The sequence below is a fragment of the Camelina sativa genome, chromosome 4, assembly GCF_030686135.1.
Source record: "Camelina sativa cultivar CO46 ecotype springtype chromosome 4, ASM3068613v1".
In the NCBI taxonomy this organism is placed as follows: Eukaryota; Viridiplantae; Streptophyta; class Magnoliopsida; order Brassicales; family Brassicaceae; genus Camelina; species Camelina sativa.
Window position 1 is genome coordinate 7,429,241 of NC_141883.1, and position 17,043 is coordinate 7,446,283.

At 38.7% G+C, this 17,043-nt stretch overlaps 1 long non-coding RNA gene and 1 pseudogene across 1 annotated transcript; one reads left to right on the plus strand and one right to left on the minus strand.

Moving 5' to 3' along the window:
• The first annotated feature begins 1,626 nt into the window (after positions 1–1,626).
• LOC147945550 (uncharacterized) lies at positions 1,627–2,083 on the plus strand. The gene is made up of 2 exons (XR_015596123.1): positions 1,627–1,707; positions 1,812–2,083. It is a non-coding gene; the product is annotated as an uncharacterized LOC147945550 (long non-coding RNA).
• A 168-nt stretch (positions 2,084–2,251) lies between these two features.
• Positions 2,252–3,287, minus strand: LOC104783661 (putative F-box protein At3g28280 pseudogene; annotated as a pseudogene).
• Between the last annotated feature and the right edge of the window lie 13,756 nt (positions 3,288–17,043).

Here is a 17,043-nt window from a genome sequence, read left to right on the forward strand (position 1 = left end):
CCTTTCTAATCTTGTAGATCTTGGACTTTTTCATAATCATTTGGTAGGTGAAGTTCCAGGTTGGTTGTGGAGACTGTCGTCGGTGATGCTTTCTCACAATTCTTTCAGCAGTTTTGAAGTATCTTCAAAAGAAACAATGATCCAAGTGTTTGGATCTGAGTTCGAATTTATTCCGAGGACCATTTCCCTTTTGGATATGCAAGCTTGAATTGTTAAACTTTCTAGACTTGTCCAACAATCTCTTCACTAGCTCGATTCCTTCATGTTTAAGGCATTTCGATCTTACTGAGTTAAGTCTGAGGAACAACAACTTCAATGGAACTCTCCGGACATATTTGCCAATACTACCAACTTACAATCACTAGACATAAGTGGCAACCAGCTGGAGGGGAAGTTTCCGAAGTCTTTGATCAATTGCAAAGCTTGACGTTTTGTTAATGTTGAAAGCAACAAAATCAAAGATACATTTCCGTCTTGGTTGGGATCTTTACCATCTTTACATGTACTTATCCACAGATCGAATGAGTTTTATGGGCTCTTGTGTCATCATAACTAACATGTCCTTTGGATTTCAGAGTTTAAGAATCAAATGGCTTCACTGGACACTCACCTCACTTTTTTTCCAATTGGCGTCAAATGATAAATCATGTTGTAGAAGATGATGAATACGTGGAAGATATTCAGAATTTTTCTCTTGTCTATAGGTCAATGAGTTTTGAGCGGATCCGACAAGACTTTAGAGCCATTAATTTTTCTGCACACAAAATATTTGGCAAAATACCATTGGCTCTTTGGTGGAACTGCAGTCTGCATCTTCTAAACTTGTCAGGTAACACATTCACAGGCGACATCCCACGATTCCTGGCAAACTTGACTAATCTCGAGGCATTAGACCTATCATGCATGTAACAAGTTTTCAGGTCAAATGATAGTTGTTTACGATTAGGGGTAAACCCAACAAATTTTCGGACTGGAATAAGAATATGATAATCATAAAAAACAATTATAAAAAGGAGAGAAACCCTTGGAAGCAATGCAATCTGAGGAAATGTTGAAACTTCAAGCAGCTCCAAATGGGAAAACTTGGAAGCAATGAAGTCATTGGTTCTACTGTTTCAAAGTCTGATAAAGTTCAAAAACTATCTAATAATTTTTTTTTTTTTTTTTTTTTTTTTAAAATTTTTTTTTTTCATCATCGATCCTTTTTGAAGATTGTGATGTATCAATAATTTTTCTATATCGGATCTAACTAACCAGGAAGCTAAAGGCATTCGATGATTTTACGGAAGAAGTGAAACAGAAACAAGAAGCTAAACGAGCTGCCAAAGCAGGTAGTAATAATAATAACAATACATTACATTAACATTTTCTAATTCACAAATATTGAATATACAGTTTCTCTCAATGGCACGTTTTGTGTTGCTTCAGGAAACCACATTTGATCCCATCATGGCCAGAACGCGTGGATGGAAAACGACTGATTCCAAATCAGGTTAGAATGTTCAAAAGCACACAACAAACGTAATTTTTTTTTTTTTTTTTTTTTTTTTTTTTTTGATAATTTGTTACTCTACCTTGCACCATATAGTTTAACGTTCCTTACCATTTGTTTTTTTTTAAATCTCCACCAAAACCTAGATCCCTAGCAGCAGAGGATTAACCCGGCAACGCAACAAGTACCTTAAAACCCCCAGAACGAAGTACCGGGTAAACAATCTTGGATTGCCAGTTTCTGCAACATTTGTTTCTTTATGACCTATTTCTTTGCCTCAAACTCAGATGTTTTGGGATCTTGAATTTTTATTTTGCAGAACAAGCACATGAACAAATTCATTAGACATAGAGGACTGGTCAGAGGTATCAGGACACAAATGGGTCCATATGCAGGAGAAACTCGCGGTATCAATCCCAACACAAGCCGGAGCATCCGAGTCAAGAACTAACCTCGTACTTTTCATTTGTCTTGCAATATTTGATGGTGTTTGTATCACTCGAAATTAAACAGAAATCAGATTCCAATTAGTATCCCAAACATTTCTTATTTCTCGCTATAGTCTCTTAATATATTTTACTTGTTTGCCAAGGAAGCATCTCGTTTCACAAAGTATTGTTAATTGCTCTGTATATTCTTCGTAACTCAACATGCAAATTTAGATTTGCTGATGAGCTTGCATATAAGTTAGACACAAAGATTCAATACTTTATATAACCTTCAAAATGCCATAACATTTTTTTTTTTTCTGTTCTTCTCTCTTATTAAAGACCAAACACGATACTACACACCTCATTCCTCTTGCGTAAGGGAACTAAGAGTATTACAAAAAAAAAATTAAAAAACTATTCTCTCACCGTCTTGGGAATTTTATGCAGCCATTGTGGGAGGACGAACGAGGAAAAGTATGATCCTGTTAGGTCGTGTCTATGTTTCAACTTTCTCTCGATCACAAACTTTTCATTGCGTACGTTAGAAGATAGCAAACTTCGGTCCTCCTTTCTCCAAAAGTATATTGTATTAGCATCATCTTCATTACGCTTGATGGCGATCCAGTGAATACTCCCGTGCAAGCTAATGGGCGTTTGGTTATGACCAAACAGAGACAAATGGACAGTGTCGAAAGTCCACAAACCTGTCTCAGATGAATATATCAGCAAGCTCCACAGATTAGAGAAATCAAACAGAACAACTTTGTAATCCAAAAGAACGCCATTCTCAATTCGTGTGGCTATTCCGAAAGGACACGAATCTCCCTTATGATGAGGAGGGATCTTTACGCATTCCTGTGAAACTGGATTAGCAACGTACAAGGTTCGGTTATTCACATGCTTAGGGACTTCACTGATCAATATTAAACCAGCATCAGTATTGTAAGCCCAGACTCTGTAGTTGTTTCTCCGACTCTCAAACTTCTTGGTTAGGAATGACGAGATGTAAGAGCCTAGAGACCGTTCGAGTCCCCAAGTGTTTAATCTGTACTGAGCTATGACTTCTTTCTTTTTCATTACCATAATGCATGAGCGACCATGATAAAGAATCTGAGTTTTGGTCCATAGACCGAAACAAGTCACGGAAATATGGAGACTCCACGATCGATTTCCATTGCTTGCAAACAAATTTCAAAGCTGTGAAAATCTTTATTGGTAATTTCGAGAGTGTAATTGCCAATAGATCCTCTCGAAATGAATTCATATCTTCCTATCTCTCTCTGTCAATTAGATTAGGCTTTTTTGTTGAAGCGTGTGTGTGTGCTGGGATTAGGGTTTATACGAGAATGTATCTAGTGCTCGGGTGCCACACACAAAATTAGCAATAAAATTTCTCTGATATTTTATCATATAAGGTTTGAATTTTAGTTCTATAATATATACAAATATTTTATTAAGAAAATCTTATTATATAAAGCTTGGTTTCAACTTTCAAAATTATTCATTAACAAGATCATGACACGTTTCAATTCTATTGATAAGATGTAGATAAGTTTATTCTAAATTTATTAAAATATTAAATATAATTTTTTTTAAAGTTCTAAATCTGAAAGGAAATCTATACATAAGTAGTATATAAAAGCTTGGTTTCAAAGTTATTCATTAACAAGATAGTGACATGTTTCAATTATATTGATAAGATTTGGACAAGTTTTAATTCTAAATTAATTAAAAAATGAAATATAATTTTTTTCTAAAAGTTCTAAATCTATTATTAAAAAGAAATCTATACATAAGTAATATATAAAAGCTTGGTTTCAAAGTTACTCATTAACAAGATCGTGACACGTTTTGAAACGATCCGACCCGTTTTTTATTTTTTAATAATATATAGTAAATATAATAATAATAAATACTTTATACTAGTGGTCCCATACCCACTAGCCACCTATCGACAATCAAACCAAACAACGGAAAATATTCAATACCAATGAACCATCAAATAACCAATATTCCATAACCAGTATTAATCCATAACATTTAAACCAATAAACCAAAAGACATAGAACAAGGAACCAGCAACCTAGCAATGTTCTATTAACCCAACTCTAGCAACCTAACATAAGCCCGACAACAACCAATAGAGCCACTAGAACATCCTCCTCTTCATTGCCTTGATTCCACGATCACACTTTTCTTTTACCTGCACCACAAACACAAATTGAGAGGCATGAGTATTTTATAAACACTCAGTGAAACAATCCTCCCATCAATTAGGCTATACACACAAGCAAGAAGATCTCTACATGCCACAAAAAACAATCAATAAGACAAACCATGCATTATACGAAACATTGCTTCATCCGTCGCAACTGAAGAAGGGTGTCGACCGACACCAGATTCCACATGATGTCGATCGGCACTCCCCAAAGTTATCGAATAGTCCTCGCGTTGGTGTCGACCGACACCGATGCCGAGCATCGATTTCCTTCTATCAGGAGCAACAAGCCTTAAACGTTAATAAATGATATGCTCAAATTTAAACCCTAGAGCTACTCTCTCAAATTAGGAGATCACTGCAGTAATTAGGGGTCGAATTCCACAAGGACTTAAGTCTACACAATAAATTATAGAGTTTTATAATTAAGGGACTTCAGGGACTTGTCTTGCAATTATGGAAAATTTTGGGGCAGATTTGTAAAACTTCCAAAACTTGGGTCTTCTTGCGGCTAACTGGGGTGTCGACCGACACCATCTCACTGAATCGATTCCAAGTTGATTTCCTCCGGATTAATTCTCCAAAACGATCCAAATTGCTCCATTTTGCTCCATCCATGCCAAAATCCTAGAAAACCTGTCAAGACTCAGAAACATCCTAGAAAACAAATGAAAAGACTCAAAAAGCACACTTATATGATGGTTAAAAACCGTAAAAACCATGTTAAATCAACTCCCTCAGACTTTGCCTTTGCTTGCCCTCAAGCAAAACAAAAACTTAGACCTGTGAAAGAGGTTTGAAAACGGAGAAACTCATATTCTCTCTAAGGTAATGCCATGATCATTCAAACCATAATCCATATGCTTAGCAAATAAATTCAAATTGAACCACCATGTACTTCTCCGTTGACATTCATAGCATCCCAAATTCAAACCAAATTCCATTACTTCCTCCATTAAGCCTTCATCGGTGGGGCTCATCAATTTGATCAATGTCAAGAGCCTTATAGACTCATTCCCGTACTATACCATAACAAGCAAGATATAATTTTTACAACTTGTGGTACACTTTCTCTCCCCCAGACTTATTCTATTCTTATCTTCCTTTGAGCTTTGCTGATTTATTTTTCTTTGATTCAAAGGTGTAGGCGAATAATGGGATCATCAATAATTTACCTACCCCTCGCTTCGAGACTTTGTGTGATCATTTGACTCAAGAATAGAATAATGAGGTCACAGGTAATTTATCTCCCTCTCTAAACTGATCAAAATCATCTCATCTTTTTTTTTTTTTAAACTAAGCTCTCAGGAGTAATCTTTTCAACTTAAATAAGGGAGAGGAGTAACATTTTCTTTTGAAATTTTACTTGTTAGGTATGAACAAGGAGTCAAGCTCTATGAACATCAATCTCCTTGATGAGGTAAAAGAAAAATGCATAAATTACCTCTTTTACCTTAGACTTTTATGGATTATGTTGGGAATTTGGATGTCTCTGATTTACTGGTCAGCCATTGGATTTTTCATTAGTCAGATTAGTGGATTCAATCTGCAGCATTAATCAATCAAGGCATTCCACTAAAAAGAAAAATCATAGTTCCCAACAAAATTTTTGAAAATTTTGACTCAATAAAAACAAAAATATGGTTTTAACACACTTAAAACAAAAACTACGTTAGTAGTTAGTACTAACCTCCCCCACACTTAAACGACACTGTCCCCAGTGTTTTCAAGCAAGAGGAAAGCAAAAAGAAACAAAAATGTATGGAAATTGTAACAAAAAGATGAACTGATTCTTGGCTTACCCAGGGGTGTCGAACGATGCTGTTGTGGTGTCGGTCGATGCTGTTCACATGATCAGACTCCTTGTTAGTTGCAGTTAGTTGTGTTGATGAGTTGTTTGATCAATCCTTGGATGTTAATGCTGTTAAGAATCACTCAAACACAAGAAAAATGTCAAACAAAATTCAAAGAAAAAGTGACTCAATGCAAAAAGAAAAATGACTCAAAAGGAAAAGAAAAACCTAGAAGTGGGTTGCCTCCCACTAAGCGCTTGTTTTCAGTCATTAGCTTGACTGTGTTGAAGCTCAGGCATCGGGTGGATTGGAAATTGGCAAGGAATGCTGCCGAGAGGAATGTCTCATCATCCAAGGTGGTGTATAAGCAGTAGAAGAGTGAGGTCTACCAAGGACATGAGGAACAGGACTTGGGCGATAAACTCGTGGTTTGGTTAACTGCAAAACAGTTTTTGTATCTTTGAAGGTCTTATTGATGATAAGAGGAGATTTGGGTGAAGAAGATGCATACCTTGACCTTACCTGAGGACTATGAAGTGCGGAATGGGGAGGTTTTTGTTTGGGAACAGTTTTCTGATTTGAAGCATAGAGGATGTCCTGGGAGCTCTCAGTTCTGGTCAAGTGTGGGCTCGGTCGTGGAGGGATGTCGACCGACACTGATGGTGTGTCGATCAACACTGAGTCTGATGCTCGTGTTGTAGAAACCTTCTCAACAGAAAAATCTGTCCATCAATAGTAGGAGCTCTCCTTAGCTTATCCATCTCAAAGTTCATACTTAAACCCTCCACATTCAGTGCTATGTTTCCCTTCTGCACATCTATAATGGCACCAACTGAAGCTAAGAAAGATCTTCCTAAGATGAGAGGGTATTTAGGCTCTTTATCATACTTTAACACCACAAAGTCAGTGGGAATCATGAAATATCCAATTTTAATTGGAATATCCTCTAAAACACCTTCAGGAATCCTCTGTGGTCTATCAGCTAAGATAAGAGATATCTTATTTGGCTTGAATTCTGTCATCCTAAGTCTCATAGCAACAGAATGTGGCATCAAATTAATACTATAACCTAGATCACAAAGTGAGTGAGGAAACCTTCCTGCTGAGATAGAACAATCTAACACAAAACTTCCAAGATCAGGTAGCTTTTATGGAATTCTACTTTGGATCACTGCACTCACATTCTCAGAAACAGCCACCTTCTCTTTCCTCTCTTTCTTTCTTTGAACAGGTTGGTTCAATAGAATTGCACTGACATCTTTTGTATGTAGTGCTCCTTCCTCAGGGCTCAAACCATTTGATACCATTCTCTACACATACCGCTTAAGTCTAAGAGAAAACTTGAATGCATCAACCAAAGGCATCTCTATCATCACCTTATCCATCATTACCTTGCATCTAGCTTCCTCGACTCCTGTTTGGACCTTCTTGGCTTAGGAAAAGAAATTGTTGGTTAGTACACCCTCTCAGAACATGGAATCGGAGATTTTGTAGTGTCGGGTTCTGTCTGAGATGAGTGTCGAGCGACACCCAGGTGGTGTCGATCGACACCATCATCTGAAACCTAGAAACAGCTCGATTTCTCTCCCTGTTCTGCAGAAGCAGGCTTGGGGTTTGACTGAGTTCTTCCAGGAAGAAAACCCTCTTGTCGTTTGACAGACCCATCAGTCTGTGCAACTTGACTCTCCAGCTTTTTAACATGTATATTCAATGCATCAATCCTTCTAGTAAGCTCATTATAGACATTATAAATCTTCCCATTGAAAGTCACAGTTAACTGCTCCTGACCCTGAAGAATCTGCTCAAGCATGGCCTCCATTCTACTCTCTGACCCTGATTTCTGAATCTCTTACCCTGATTTCCTTAGAAAAAGTTGACATCTGCTTCTTCATTCCTTGTCTCAGGTCATGGCTCAAATGTCTCAACTTCAGCAGCAAAGTGAACCGATTTCTTACCCACAAGAAGATTGTGCATCGAATCCAGCTTGGCATTAACAGAAGCTAGCTGGTTTGCATCAAATCCTCCATGTAATCTCTTCCTCTCAGCATCTGCTCTCTTAGTGCTATTGATGGAGGCTAGATTCTCAATCAAATCCTCAGTTTTATCTGGATATCTGATAACAGGATTTTCACCCAGGGTATCAATTCCCTATGATGTTGTAGTACAAAGGGTTATCAATCCAAATGGTTTTATGCTAGCAGATGAGATATGATCAGAACTATGCAAATCAAGCCAAGCAATAAAAGGGTTTGATCTAACAATCCTAAAATAAAATAAAGTAAATAAATAAGAACCACACGACCTAAGCACTCGATGCAAGCATTCAAGTACAAGATCGGGTGGGGTGATCGAGTAAACAAAGAAAGTAAGAAAAACTCGAGGGGGTACACGAAGCTGGTGATCGAGTACAAGTTCGGGTATGGGATCGAGTGATGAATAAAAATGTAAACAATCAAGACGTGAAAGCTCCTAAGTATGGGGTAATCGACTACTAAGTGTTCCTGACCAGTATGGAAGTCCTACATGCCTCAAGCAAATATTCCTTAGACAATGAATCTCTAAAATCTTGTTAAAACACTCTCGTGATAGAAACAATCAACATTGATCACTTCCCTATCCAACTCTCGTTGGAGAAACATGACCAATCAGGCAATACAAAACGATTCAATATTGTCAATAAACTCCTTACACATCTAATCTCTTAGGCTAAGTGAGTAAATCACTAGCATTGATTGATTCAAGCATTTCATCTAAACCTCTCGGTGGTAAAACACCTTAGATTTAATTTCAACCTCTCGGTCTGTTGATAGAATTAAGAACACCAATCTAGAAAGGAATTTATAAAACTTAAACAACCAAGCTAAGACATCCTAACCGATCAAGAACACATAATTGTCTATCCCATCCCTAGAAACTTTGTTTCACTACTCAGATCTCATTGCAGAAAACATAAAATCATAGATAAACGAAAATTGCATTGTATATAAATATAAAAATAGAAGTGAAGAGTACAGAGTAGAAATCTAAAAGGATAGCAAGAAGAAGTAAAATAAATCCTAAAAACATGGAAAAAGAGTTTGAGTCGCTCAGGATCTCTCTCAGAAGCTCTCGCTCTCTGGTTTGAGGGTCTGCGGCATGCTAGGGCGACAGGAAGAAGAGGGGGGGTTTATATATGGAAACCCATTAACCCTAGCTTCTCAGTCCTGCCCGAGGGTCTGCTCGATGAGGTGCTTGAGATTGAGCTCGGGTTTCTCTTCGGATTGGTATTCGGATTGTTCTTCCTGCTCTTGGACCCTCTTCGATTGGGTTGGTGTTCGGACTGTTCTTCCTGCTCAATAGCTCCTTTGGGTACGTGCTCGGATTTCACCTTGTTTCTCCCCATTTCAGGTTCTAAAGCACCTGTTTCCATCCAAAATTTGCAAATGCAAGAATGCAACACCCTAAATTGACCTAAAAATGCTAAGGTTAAGATATGAATAATGCAGAATATGGACAAAAAAAAATGCTTAAAACATGTAAATTAGAGAGTTATTAGACCCCCAAACTTAAATCTTGCTAGTCCTCTAACAAGGAAGTAGGAGGAAGAGGTTAAAAATGGGACACATATTTGTAAGTAGCTTGAAGCAAAGGTTTCAAGCTATAGTCCTTAAAGATAGTTTAATGATGCTAGGATCAATCAACATACTTACAAATATTTTTCTATGGTTATCATCATGCATCGATTTAGTTCAACCTCCAACTAACTGCAAGGACTTGCAATTCCAAAAAATATCCCTTTCACATTCATTAATGTGTTTGGCGAATTCTTGCAAATGAAAGATGAATCAAGCTCAATTTGTTTCAAGGGTAAGGCTTTTTGGTAGGGTGGTTTCAAACAATAACTTTGGGTGGTTTCCTCTCAAAAGAAGGAATGCTAGACAGTTGTGAAAACTATTTAAGATTGAGAACAATTAGGGCATACAAAGCTTAACTCTTGATAATCTACCCTTTTCTCACTCACTCTTTTTTTATCAAACCCCCTAGAGTAGAACTACCCACATCTTTGATTTTAACTCCCCCTTTTTTTATAATCCCTAAGGTCTAAACTTTAAACATCTAGCTCTTCTATTTTTTTTTCCTTGCTAGACTCCTAATAATATTCCTACATGTTTTTTTTTTCTTTTCTAGGAGACTATAGCAAGATATATATATATTTTTTTTTTTACTTAGAGACTTAGAGCTAATTGAATCGAACCTTAGGGACTTTCTTCTTTAATTTCTCTTTTATTCCTCAACCCAACCTGATATGATCATGCTAACCACCTATCTTTCAAAACCGATCCTAATAGCTAGTTAAAATGATTCTAACTTAGCTAAATCAAGAGCCAGTTCTTTGTCGTTCTCAATACTCTCAAGGTTTCACAACCTATATCACAATGAAAATGCCGCACACAAAAATTCAATACAGGGTACGAAAGAAAGGTTTGGGTTCAAGGGTAGGGAAAAACGAATTGGGTTAAACGAAAAGATTGGTAAAAATGGAGTGTTAACCCGATTTTAGAGTTATCATGAGCATGTATTCAAATTCCATATGCAAGACAATTTAAGTTCAGGTTAAGTCCAATAATATAGAGATGATTCAATATTCAAGCAAGTGGAGGAAGCTTTCAAAAGACACAAGGTTTTAGACAAAGATTTTCATTTTTTTCCAAAGATTGATCTAGCAACAATGAACTGTGATTAATAGTTATAGCTTCAATCCTAAGGTTTGGCTTTAAACAAGGTAGTTTTAATCATTGTCCCCTAAAATGCATATGCAACAATCCTATATGAAGCAATATAGACTCAATCCTAATATGGAAATGCAACTACATGAACACTCTTGTTTTTTTTTTAGTTTAAATTTTTCAAATTTTTTTGGGTGTTTTTAATTGCAAATAGATGCAGACTCAAATGAATAAAACTTAGCATGCAAAAATTTGAAATAAGAAAATAAAACACAATGTTATATACATTCTCAGACACTCCCCCAAACTTAAATTACACAGTCCCTTGTGTAAATAAAAGTATGAAAAAGAAATCTAAGAATCACACAAAATGAAATAAAACAAAATAGAATGCAATGGTATAAACAATGGTTTGGATGAAAGTGATACCTCATGGGTTGGTGAAGAAGGAGGTTGTGGCAGCCTCCATGCTCGCCAAGGTGTAGCCAGGGTCGTCACCGGCTTCAGCAGGCACCAGGATTTGCTCATCAGAGAGCTCGGTTATTCGCACAGACGATCTGCTCGGACCATCATCTGAGGGATTGATCGGGTAAGCGTCGCGTAGGTCATCGGGTAGGGCATTGGGTAATACGACGAGTATGGTTGGTGAGGTCCGGAATGATCACCTGTATAACCGCTTGCAGGGTGCATCGAGTAGGGCATCTGATATGGCATCTGGTAAGGCATAGGGAAGGTACCTGAGTGGTCACCCGATTGGGTGTTCGGCTGCGGCATCGGATAAGGCATCGTGTATTCCATCGGGTTAGGTGTCGGATAGGCATCCGAGTGGCTTCTTCGCGATCTATCGGGTCTGGTGACATCCCCCTCTGCTTGGGGCTTGTAGGAGGATGCCTTGTGGGGCTCCGGAGGTGCTAATCCTCGGATTCCTCCCAATGGTCCGCTCCTCCCCATCCATTTGGGTGCATAAGCCAGAGTGGGAGCTGAGGCACAACTTGCCTTGTCTTGCAGCTCCTTGATCTGTCCTCCCATCACCTTCACTGAGCCAGTGAGGTCTTTTACCTTCCTTGCTAAAAACTTGTTCATCCTCTTCAACCACCCGATTCTTTTGTGGGCTTCCCTCCCCCCAAAGGGTTGCTTTTGAGAACATACATACTCCTGAAAATCATAGTCTTCCAAGTTATCTCCCTGTCCTTGCTCTCCCTTAGATTCAGATTCTTCTTCAGGGTTGTACAGGTCCTCCAGTGGTGGTGTGAAGTCTATGTTGTCTCTGAGCCAGATTTTGGTGCACACGACGTTGGGCAGGATCATCTGAATGGCTCCGACTTCCAAATGAATAAACTTGAAGAGAAACATGTCGTTTGGCCTCTCATAGGCCAGGAATTTTGCCAAAGTGAGGTAGTCGATGTCCAGCCATCTCGGCTCATGAACCACTCCCTTTAGGGGCACATCGCAAGCCACCAAAATTGGTGTGACTACAACCTCCTATGGAGATCTCTCCAGCTCTCTCTCTCCTCTCGGTTTTTATTTCCCAAGACTTTAGGTAAAAGGAACTGATCGAACAGCACAAAGATCATGCTAGTATCCGCAACATCCCCTATCAGCGGTTTGCAATCCCTAGCATTATCTAATATGCCACACAAGGCAATGTCTAGCAGCTATAGGTCATGATCGTTCACATTCCCAGTCTCCTTCCTAGCGAATAAGGTATAAGCTAGAGACTTGTGAAAATACCTCAAAACAGGGCTCCTTATTTGAGCAGATTTGGATCTTGTAGACTTGTAGGGAAGATTTTCTCCTATTGTCAGCCATAGGGGCTTCATCTCCTACTTGCTCACCTCCATGTTCTCTCCACTCGCAGCCTTAAAACCATACAGCTTCTCCATCTCCTTGTAGGTGAGTCGGTATTCCTTGTTGCGCATGGAGAAGGTCATGAACCTGATCCCCCCCATCGGGTAGGAGGGTCGGGTGGTCTTCAAAATACTGTAACCGCAATGTGGAAAGGAAGTGAATCGTCTCCTCCTCATAAGCTTCGAGGTTAGTTTGCATCATCTTGCTGATACTAGGATTTTTGTGCGTCCTAGCAGGTTCAATTAACCTTATGCAATTGTAATACTTAAGGTGTCAATCTAGTTGGGAAACTTTACTAACAATTAAGATGCAACCAAGAAATCACAAGTCAAGCCGATTCAAAGAGGGTGTTTGTCTAACAGTCCTAGAATGATGACAATACAAAACGAAAGTGAGTCATAGAATTAGAAACGAGAATGCATGACAAGAAGCGAAAATGAATAAAAACATAAACGAGTCTAAGCATGAACTAAAAAGGCAAGTAATGAAACAGTCTCAGGAATGCAATAAAATTCAGAAAGAAAGAAGTCCTAAGGATGGGAGTAAATGATGTAGGTGGAGTATCCAAGTCTATAGAGTATTTAACATGCCACAAGCAAACCATCCCTAAACAATGAACATCACTTCTTAGCTAATCCAATATCTTGACAGAAGGTACTCAAACTCAACCACTTCCTAACCTAGCCCTCGCTAGAGAAACATGATCAAGCATGGCATGAAAAACAAGTTCATTCACATCAACAAACATCCTAGACAACTAATCTCTTAGGCTAGGAACGTAAGTCTCTGGCACTAGTTGATCAGACATTTCATCGAACATCTTTTGGATGCGGAAATGTCTAAAACCCAGTTCCAATTGATCAGAGAGAAACTAGTATTTCTAACTCTATTCCAGAAGGGAATCATACAATCAAAGCTTAAACACTATACATCCTAAGATCCTCCACCTAATCTATCCCATCCTCAAGAACAACCACACTACTCAGATCCGAAAATCATTATCAAGGATGCAAACACAAAAAACATTGAAACAAACATTCTTAGATAGGTAAAAATGAGATGAACAAGTTTGTAGAAGAAATAAAATGCAAATACTCAATGTATTAAAAGATATCTGGATACAAAGTCTGAGAACAGTTTTAGAGGCTAGGTAAACCTTCAGAACAAAATGCGATAAAAGATAAGATGTCTGAGTAAAAACTTAACAAAACTTATTTATAGTAAAACATGGGAATCTCTAAAACATAAAATGACAATATAGAACGTCGGTTCGGGAACCCTTCTCGGACGTGTCTTCAGGACAAAACCAGGACGTTGGTTTAAGAGCATCGATCGAGTAACATCGTGAGAGAGTCGATCGAGTCGCATCGTGAGAGTGTCGATCGATTCGGATACTAGGAAGTTAGATCGAATGGTGGCTTGAGAACGTCGATCGAGTGGAAGCTTGAGAACGTCGATCGAGTGGCAGCTTGAGAACGTCGATCGAGTGGCAGCTTGAAAGGTGTCGTCTGAGAGCGGCTGATCGAGTCGCGTTTTCAGGGTGCTCAGGAGAGCTGCTGATCGAGTCGCGTCTTGAGGCTGCTCAGGAGCCCTCCTCAGACGTCTTGGTCGAGTCTCTGCTAACATCCGTTCGAGTGGGAGCTCTCCTTTGCGTGCAGGTCGAGTCGGAATTCCGAACGTACATGCATCCACTAAAACGGTGATAACTCATGAACCACGACTCCGATTGGCTTGAAATAAATGGCATTGGAAATATGACCAAATTACCTACAACTTTGATGAAGACATAGAAAGCTGAATCCCAATTTAATATCTTCAGTCGACTCGATCAAAAACGTGGAAGGTTGGGTCGCTGGGTAGTGTTGGTCGAGTCGCTGGACTGCTTTCCTTCTCCCTGTTTGCTTTTGATTGTTTGGACATCCCCTAAAACACCTGAAACAACTCCAATATGCGAGATGCATGCAAGACCAATGCAAAGACTACCTAGATATGCATGTTATGCAAAAGAGACCTAAAACAATGCAAAACAATGAATTAAGATAACAAAATGAATGACAAATGCATGATGAAAGAGTGTAAAATATATGCATATCAACTCTCCCAAACTTATTCTTTGCTTGCCCTCAAGCAAACAGCCAAGAACAAAGTATGGAAGAGAGGTTTGAAGATGGGGTCTCAGAACCTAAAACATGCTATGATGCATGGTGAAGGAACTCTATTTAAAAACTTTAGACAAGCTCATCACAACCTGAAACGATTCCGAACCTTAGTCTACACATGCCATCATTTCTATCATTCCCTTTAACATTCATTAACAAAGAACCATGAATCAAGCTATGCAATGTCATCAAACTCATTTGGCTGGGGTGAAGGGGTAGAGACAAAAATGGTCTCCTTTGCAAGTGGTTTTAACAATATAGAACAGGGATCTCTCGGGAAAATGAGTTGAGCTTAAGAGAAGGCTAAAGGTTGACACCAACTGATACATACAAGAGCAGTGCCCCGTCTACCCAAAGGTCCCAAGGAAACTTAGCTCTAACTTACTAACCGAGAAGTTGGTCCTATCTCTACCCTTCATCAATATATATTTTTTTTTAAAACCCATTCTCTTATTCTTTTCACTTAGCCTTAGGAGGAGGTTACTTCATATCAATCTAGCGGATGGAAAACGTTTTTTTATCACTATGGTTCTCTTTCATTTCTTCTTAGAACTCTAGACTTCTTAAGTGTTTTGCTTTCTCTTCCTTGTCTAAGTTTTTCTTTATATGCCCAGAACCAATAACTCTTTTACATTGCACAACCCACATCCTTTACTAGACTTGTAAACCTTGAAAACACATTCCCCCTCCTAAAGACTCTTAAACCCTTTTTTTCTTTCTCTTTTCAGTACAAATCCAATCCCAAAACCTAAAATCGAGTCTCACCTAGTCCTACTAGTCCGGATAGCGCAAACTAGAACTACACAGGATCCTACTCTTGTCGGCTAGAACCTAACACTTTCTAACAAGCTCAACTCGGAAAAGGCCTCACACTCAAGAATACAATTGGCTTGAAAGAACGTTTGGTTAAGGGTGCGGGAAACTGTTCCAAAGATGGGGAAAAAGGATAAAGATAATCCAAGTATTTGTGCTATCCATGAGTTCAACTTTAATGCATAACATGATAATTGCATGTCAGGATTATGTTCACATAGATAGGGAATGATGTCAATTCAAAGCATGCTTCAATCAAGACTAGAATGCAATTTTGAGAATTCAAAACCTGGTTCAGTTTTACATTTCAAGTTCAATCAACATGCATCAAAGAACTAATAACGAGGGTCTTGATCCTATCCTATTTAATTCAACATGTTAACAAAGTTACAATCATCATCAACCCTTATGCTAAATGCAACATTTCTAAATGAACAACACTAGACTCAATCCTTATATGCAAATGCAAATTACATGAACACTCTGTTTTTGTGGAAATTTTCAAAATTTTTCATTTTTTTTTTGTTTGTTTTTTTTTTTTGGTCTTTCTATGCAAATAGATGGATGCAAACTCAAACATGATATGATGCAAGAATTTAAAATAAGAATCACAAGACACAACATCAAATACATCATCTCAAACCCTCCCCCAAACTTAAATTACACAGTCTCCTGTGTAAGAAAAATTTGAAGTAGGATTTGAAAATCATAAGAGAAACAAATGCAAGGATGAGATGGTATATACAAAGGGAAACTTGGAGTACCTCAATAGTAGAAGAAGGAGTCGGTGCTCGGGACGGTGGATCGAGTCAGGTGAGAAATTCAGTTTTCGCGAAGGTGAGCTACCCCGTCCCACTAAGACGTTGGGTCGAGTCGGAGCTTCGTCGGGATGAGGATGCTCCAGGTAGCAGCTCCGTGAGATGTCGATCAAGTGGAGTGATGGTTGGTTCCGGGAGCTGCTCTGGTTCGTCGTCGATCGAGTGGAGTGATGGTTGGTTCCGGGAGCAGCTCCGGTTCGTCGTCGATCGAGAGGGAGTCTTCAACACCGGATCGAGTAAGAACTTCGTCGAGTCGCAGCTTGGTCGAGTCGTCGGCAAGAGCTTCACGAGAGCTCCTCTTCCATTGCTTCATTCTATGTCTGCAAAACCCAACACTCTGCTATTTGTATTTTTTTATTTTTTCACTTTAGTTGGCCATACTCCCTTCTGTGGATTCCTGAACAGCAAAAAAACAAAAAACAAAAATTAAAAACACAAGATCCTAAATTGTATTTACAGAGATACCTTTGGGACTTCCTCCCAAGTGAGCTTGTTTAAAGTCTTTGAGCTTGACTTTGCATACTCCTTATGCTTTGGGAGGTTCATAGAGAGGTGATGAGCTCCCCTCTGGTATGTCTTGTCTAGCCAAATACTCTTTAATATTCTGTCCAGGTTCAACAACAAATGAACTGCTATTCTTCATTATCTCAAACCTCTGCCTTAATTTCCTTGGAGGAGAACTTCTCATTCTACCTTGGAGCTTCTTGATTTGCCCACTCATCTCCTTCACCATAGCTGCTAACTCTCTCACTGAATCCCCTAGAA